This window comes from Mizuhopecten yessoensis, unplaced genomic scaffold (assembly GCF_002113885.1).
Source record: "Mizuhopecten yessoensis strain PY_sf001 unplaced genomic scaffold, ASM211388v2 scaffold9253, whole genome shotgun sequence".
Lineage (NCBI taxonomy): Eukaryota > Metazoa > Mollusca > Bivalvia > Pectinida > Pectinidae > Mizuhopecten > Mizuhopecten yessoensis.
In genome coordinates, this window is record NW_018407955.1 from 243804 (window position 1) to 252006 (window position 8203).

General features: G+C 34.7%; 1 long non-coding RNA gene across 1 annotated transcript; it reads right to left on the reverse strand.

Moving 5' to 3' along the window:
- Positions 1-2000: 2000 nt before the first annotated feature.
- Positions 2001-5953, reverse strand: LOC110457611. The gene is made up of 3 exons (XR_002463705.1): positions 5825-5953; positions 4344-4475; positions 2001-2491 (listed from the first exon to the last, which is right to left on the reverse strand). It is a non-coding gene; the product is annotated as an uncharacterized LOC110457611 (long non-coding RNA).
- Between the last annotated feature and the right edge of the window lie 2250 nt (positions 5954-8203).

Here is an 8203-nt window from a genome sequence, read left to right on the forward strand (position 1 = left end):
AAAATCAGACGAATCAACCGCATACTTTACTTTCATTTGCTTGATTTCGTTGGTCCATAAACTAATATCGTTCTGTTTAAAAATGCTTTGATGTCTACAGTTTCAACTCTATTATATTCAGTTTTATAGTATATATATAAATACCGCATGAAGACAGTGTGAGTATGTTTCTCAATATACTGGCATATCAGGGATACCCGAGTTTTTGTCCATTTCTGCTTTTGATGTAACATGTTCTTTTCGTCGGCTTTAAATTATTTTACTGTGATTAATGGTTCTGTACTAACTTTTATGCGTAATTAATTGCATGTCCTACTGATAATTGAATTCGAGAAACATACATGGATATTTTGAATAAGGTATGCTATTTGAAATACCATTCGACATTAAAATCAAGCATACAATAATATTTGACGGAACAATCGATTTGAACATTCAAATAGATGTGTAGGTATTAAAACTTTTCCTGAAATTTTAGCCCTGCATAATAAAGAAATCTATTACTGACATTTTCCTCATATTAACACACATACATAAAGATTAATTTAAGGATACTTACAACTGACTTAAAGATTTCGCAGTCAATCAGCAAGTGCCGTATTGACATCGCATCAGACTTATTAATATCACGTGACAGTTTATCACCAAACACATACACTGTAATAATGTCAATCAGGTTTGCCGCAATTTGAAGTCACCCAGACATTCATGATCACGTTTATACTAACAGTCAGACAGTTAATTGAAAAACGTCTTATTGTTGTTGCTGCATATAATGATAAGGTGAGTAACTTATTGTGGTAAATGATAATTTACGTTACTACACAGATGTGGTGAGAGTGATCAGTAGAAACTGACGTTACTATAAAGATGGGACAATAGTATATGTAATATGTAACGTTATAACAAATCCAAATTGAAATGAGTGCACCGTTTTCAAAATGATATTTAATTTATCATTCTACAGTTTTTTATATTTTATAAAGATCACGCACGTGTATGTTCACGTGGTTTTTAATACCGCTGTAAATTAGTTGAAGGATATTGTCTATGGTTGCTTAAATATCATTCCGGACATCTGATAGGTATAATGAAATCGAAGGTAACAAAAATAACACGAAATGTTGTTTAGAGTTCAAATGTAGGCTTGGTAATAGTATCCCGAAAATACTTATTTCTAACCGGTAGACATCCTTCACAACACCACAACATTGGACACAAATATGTATAGATTGAAAACGATAACTTAGCAAATTTGTTGGTCTTATAAAGACAACTTAGATATGAATATATTGATTGTGACAAATATTTTCTTAAGATTGTACTCAGTGATAAGTATCTACCTATATAATATTGAAATCATTTCACTCTCTGTAGGAGTTCCACCAGAAGAACCAAATCTATGACAATAATTATCTTCCTATAGCAATATTGAAATTAATGTACTCTCTTTCTCTCTCAATGCAAGTTCCGCAAGTAGTACCAAATCCATGACTATTAATTTCCTATGATAATATTGAAATCAACGTACTCTCTTTATAAGTTCCGCCGGTTGTACAAAATCCGTGACAATCACTACCTGTAGTAATATTGAATGAAATCAACGTACTCTCTTTATAAGTTCCGCCGGTGGTACAAAATCCGTGACAATCACTACCTGTAGTAATATTGAATGAAATCAACTTACTCTCTTTATAAGTTCCGCCGGTTGTACAAAATCCGTGACAATCACTACCTGTAGTAATATTGAATGAAATCAACTTACTCTCTTTATAAGTTCCGCCGGTTGTACAAAGTCCGTGGACAAACACTACCTGTAGTAATATTGAATGAAATCAACTTACTCTCTTCACAGGTCCCGCCAGTAGAACCAAATCCATTACTATCAAAGTAACCAGCTTGACATCTACAGAGATAACCGCCTGTACTTGTACACTCAGCATTAGTATCAGAACACTGGGAAACACCACCACAGGCTTCACTTAGTGCAGGATCTAAAAACGGGAAAATGCATATAGATTTTAATCAAAACATTTTCCTATTCAATTGTTTGACCGCTAGAACACGTATAAGGTTATAATGCATGTTAGTATATTAATCAATATTACGTCGAGTAAAAGCGTTAGTCTCCCTTACCCTGTATACTTACATATATTCAGGCCAGGGAGGTAGATAAGGCAGTTTATTTGAAGCATTAAATTCTGATTCCCCGATTTATTTGCCTATTATGATTAGGTAGGTGCGTAAGATATATAACAAAGCAATAAAAAGAATATTTGAAACATAAGTATCCAATTCCCTAGTGTACTTACCTGTTAGGGCTAGGTAGTTGAATAAGCGCATTTAACAACTGAATGGAAAAAGCTGTTGAAGCATTAATCTTCGATTTTCATGAATAATTACCTGTTCTTGTCAGTAATATGAAATGACCATGTCATCCATTTTCTCTCTACTTACATGTGCTGTTCATGTTGATATTCTAGATAAAAGTCTACAAGATGCAAAATATCGTGAAATATAAATCTCCTGGTGTCGTCTGTGCTGGTCACGTTCTCGTCTAGGTCGTATGAATTTGTTTGCTGTACACACATTGCGCCAATATAAATGTTGTGCTCCATTCATGTGTACGTCACCAACGTAGGTGGTCACACTGTAGTCGTTCCTCCTTCAATCTAGATATATGTTTCGCAACATAAACCAAAAGATCCTACATAGTTACGCTTAGGAAAACGCCAGATATCCTCGTACTCGTTGTTACACAAAATTTCACTACACTACTTGACAAGATAGAAAACTGTGTTTCCGATAATAGATACAATTTCATTTTAACTTAAAATACAATCATCGAAGTATGAATATGAGAAACTAAGTTTGTTTTCTACTGTTGAAATTTAAGTAGCAAAATAAAAGTCCTCGTTTTATACCTATGTAATATTTAACAGCATTAAGTCAAAAGACACACTTTGATATAATTGCTATAGTATACTTAACATCATAGTCTCAACCTTAGCGCCTTATGCCAATATGATACTTACACCTATACATTCCTAACATATATCTTAGTTTTAACTTTATAACATCATAACAGTCACTTGATATATGATAGACTTACAGCAATGTAACAATGCACGTAATACATTCTTACAAAATCTCTTAGATTTACCACTATATATAAACGCCACACATTATCACGATAATGATATGGTTGATATATCTTAGTCTTACATCTTTGTATTACTTAAAGCCATACACTCTGACGCTATATCTTAATATTACGACTTAACATATCTTAACACCCTGCCTTCTTACAATTTATCTTAGTCTAACGACTTTACGTCACTAAATGCCATTATAGTAGATATAAAAGTCTTACAACTATGTTATACTTAAAGTATTATGGCCACATAAAATACCTCAATCTAACGACTATATTAAACAATAGTAAATGACATGCTGTGTTTACGTTGAAGTCGTGACCTATATAGATATGCGAAATAAAAAGACTCAGAATCCTTTGTTTATTTTAAAGAGTTGGTTACGCCAATGTATTATTTTCTATGTTTTGCGAAATGTCATCTACTAGAGGAATCTGTTTCATGAACGAGACTAGCTTATCCTCGGAACGAGACTAGCTTATCCTCGGAACGAGACCACGAAAGCTAAATCTCTGTGAAAGTAAAATGCTATAGACAATGTGTTTGTAAGAGTTCTCACTTCACCAATAGTTCAAAAAAAATCTTTTTTGAATTTTCTGTTTTGACCTTTCAAAAACTTGCTACTCATTAACACACCTCACTAGCCAATCTGTATTACAACTAACTAGCTACTGTGTAAAAGCATTAACTAGGTAATTCATACTACAACTAACTAGCTACTGTGTAGTAAAAATAGTTAGCTTCTTTGTACTACAACTAACCTCTCTGTATAGTGGATAGTATGTGTTATAAAATTTCAGCTACAACAGCATAAAAGTTACTGTGTACAACAACCTACAATCGTATATGTGCAAAATTGATTATAGACGTCTACAACAAAGACATTATTCGTAAGACAAGTTTATTTATTGTTCACGTACTTAACCACATGAGATAACAGTTCTACTAAGCAATTAAATGTTGTTTGCCAAACATCGTCAGGTGATCAGAAACTAAATCTGAATAACCTAACGACAATGTAGGATGTTTAATTTGGCAATGTGCTATCTCTGCTGCATTTGTTCTATATCATGCGCGGGGTAACATACACATCTGGTTTTAAAATAACTAAACAATTAATATTTTGATTTAAGGCATAATCTATATTTCTGTAACACTTCTCGTTAAAGTAAATCTACAAGATCTTACTTGCTACACATGTATCCCCGTAGTCGTAGTATCCCTCGCTACAATGGCATGTACCACCGACACCAGTACAAGTGGAGTTGGCTGTACATTCATCAGTCACGTGGTAACAAGGTCCTTCTCCTGCCTTGATTTCTGGTTTAAAATGGTTATCACAGCATAATATATTCATCATAGTTATTCCTACTTGTTGTGAACGTGAAGACATTTAAAACAGCACTTGCATTGTACATAACACTTAATATCAAATTCTTAATTGAAATGTCATAAAAGTCATGCATTGAATATTTTCATGTTTAGCTGCATGTGGTGGCAATTCACAGGTAGCTCATTCAATAACTTTGCCGTTGTAATAAGCAAGCTTGCAATACATATTATGTAATGATACTAAGCTAGATTCGCAGTTTGTTTTGTTCATAGAAGTAAAGCAAATAAAGCGTCAACGAAATCAAACTTAGAAGTCCTCACCTAACAAGTACATACTCAATAGAACAAAACAACCCAGACTTAAACACATTACAGCTGAAAACCGAGTTTTGAGGAAGTGCACTTCTGTATTGTCGATACGGTATTAAACAAGAACATTCCACTAATCCACTAATCATCAAATTAATAGTAACATTTTAAAAATGTTTCAACAGAAAAGCAACACACAATGGGAGAAGCTATGTCTTTCAAATATCCTATTTCAATACCCAAACATTTGCTGATTCTTGTATCTTTACTCAAAAAAGGCTAAGGAAAGCAATGTTTTTTTGTTTGACATAAATAGCATGTTACTAAATCTGTTTGATGTGAAATCAGTTTTTTTTATATAAAGCTTCATATAGATCCAATTATGTTTTAAATTATTTTAAAACAAACAAGCCACTCTGTACAACAACTGATTTACGTCTCTCGCTACAACAACTTAAAAGCACTCTGTCCTTCAACTAATAAGTAAATATGTGCTTCAACTAACTAGCTAGTCTGAACTATAACTTACTAGCAACTATGTCGGACAACTAACTAGCTAGTCTGAACTATCAAGTACTAGCAATTATGTCGGACAACTAACTAGCTAGTCAAAACTATGTCGAACTAGCAACTCTGTCGGACAACTAACTAGCTAGTCTGAACTATCACGTACTAGCAATTATGTCGGACAACTAACTACCTAGTCAAAACTATAACTAACTAGCAACTCTGTCGGACAACTTACTAGCTAGTTCAAACTATAACTAACTAGCAACTCTGTCGGATAACTAACTAGCTAGTCAAAACTATAACTTACTAGCAACTCTGTCGGACAACTTACTAGCTAGTTCAAACTGTGACTTACTAGCACCTCTGTAGGGCAACTAATGGCTGTGTTATGCCATGAATGAGATTATACATGCATGTATACCTGAAATTGGAACAATTATTAAACTTCTATACGTCAATTAAGACATGATTCATTCATATAATACTTCAGTAAAAGTTAATAAACAAGCAGCACTTACTTGCTACACAAGTATCCCCGTAGTCGTAATATCCCTCGCTACAATTGCATGTACCACCGACACCAGTACAAGTGGAGTTGGCTGTACATTCATCAGTCACGTGGTTACAAGGTCCTTCTCCTGCCTTGATATCTGGTATAAATTAATCATCATCACGTGATATACAAATCAAAGATACTCCTATTTGTTACGGATGTCAGGTCCCTTAAAACATGGATTATTGTAGCTTTTTGTTCTTAAAGTGCAATGTCGCTATTACTTCTTTGCTTAAATATCTTTTTAATTTGTTCAGATCTATTCTAATAAGATATTTCCATCGTGCTCATTACTGTCATGATTTTGCTATATATAATGGTAATTATAAAACAAATGACTCAATAATACTGAATGTGATAAGATTTTGCATCTTTTGTTCACTAACCGAGGGGATATGCGATGACATCGCCGTATTTCATAAGTAATGACTGTTTTTATGCATTTTATGTTGTAGTATTATTTCGCAGTGACTGTTCGTCTCGTTTTTATATTTTGTGTTATGTCATTGCTCATGTCTTTGTTTGGAAAAGAAGGTCGACTGACCTGAAAATTTGACATATTCCTTTGTTTGCACTGTTATTACTTGTGCAGATCCAGGGCCAATATTTGATCACACTGTCGTTCTTACTTGTGCAGTTCCAGGGCCAATATTTGATCACACTGTCGATTATTTGATCACACTGTCGTTATTACTTGTGCAGATCCAGGGCCAATATTTGATCACACTGTCGATTATTTGATCACACTGTCGTTATTACTTGTGCAGATCCAGGGCCAATATTTGATCACACTGTCGTTTTTTTGATCACACTGTCGTTATTACTTGTGCAGATCCAGGGCCAATATTTAATCACACTGTCGTTATTACTTTTGCAGATCCAGGGCCAATATTTGATCACACTGTCGATTATTTGATCACACTGTCGTTATTACTTGTGCAGATCCAGGGCCAATATTTAATCACACTGTCGTTATTACTTTTGCAGATCCAGGGCCAATATTTAATCACACTGTCGTTATTACTTGTGCAGATCCAGGGCCAATATTTGATGACACTGTCGTTCTTACTTATGAGACCTAAAGTATTGCGCAACTTAATCCAGTTTTTCTATTTGTGATCCAGTATATCCAACTGTTTTGTTTCATTTTGTTTGTTATTTTTGTTCCTGTCTTTGCCCGTGTCGTGTGTTTTAAGGACCTGTCTTATTAATCTCTATCTATTAGACCACTAAGCAAGAGGCACACCGGGTTGTAACTCTCCAAAATCATATGAACAATTACAGCCCATACCTACAGGCAAGTATTGTACCTAAAGCCTTAAAATTAGAGTGATCGCCCAATATTTCCTTTGTCCAAGTCGACCACTTAACGTTTTGAGCAGATATTACATGTCTGTCAGGCCAACGTTTAGTTACTGCTACAGGGAGTATGCAAAAAGAAACTCAGTATTGCATATAAGGGGCCGACATTGGGTCTTCTTTACTTTACATTCTTCCACAAAAGATACAACACATCCAGAACAAAAGACGTACGTGCCTCTCTGCATCAGAAACAAACAAAGAAATCCAAACGCAACGGAATCACTCAACTTGAGGATATCACCATCACACCGCCTGCCACACAACCCCGAAAGAGGAGACAATGCAACAACACAGTCAACAACAACAACACAGTAATCAATCCCTCGAACACAACTTTTCAGAACAGGGGAATGAGCTCCCCTGAAAAAGTCTCAATTTCTGTCTTGTCCCAAGAAATCCCAACAATGCGGAATTAATTCAGGATGTGGACACTTTTGCAGGCGACTCCCACAGGGGCTCGGTTTCGGGATTTTGATTAATAAATGACGTAAATTGTAATGATTTCGGTTAATAATACACGTATTCACATCAGTAAATAATAAAAACACTAACCGAATGTNGTCAACAACAACAACACAGTCAACAACAACAACAACACAGTCAACAACAACAACACAGTCAACAACAACAAAACAGTCAACAACAACAAAACAGTCAACAACAACAACACAGTCAACAACAACAACACAGTCAACAACAACAACACAGTCAACAACAACAACACAGTCAACAACAACAACACAGTCGACAACAACAACACAGTCGACAACAACAAAACAGTCAACAACAACACAGTCAACAACAACAACACAGTCAACAACAACAAAACAGTCAACAACAACAACACAGTCAACAACAACAACACAGTCAACAAAACAGTCAACAACAACAACAGATTCAACAACAACAAAACAGTCAACAACAACAAAACAGTCAACAACAACAACACAGTCAACAACAACAACACAGTCAACAACAACAA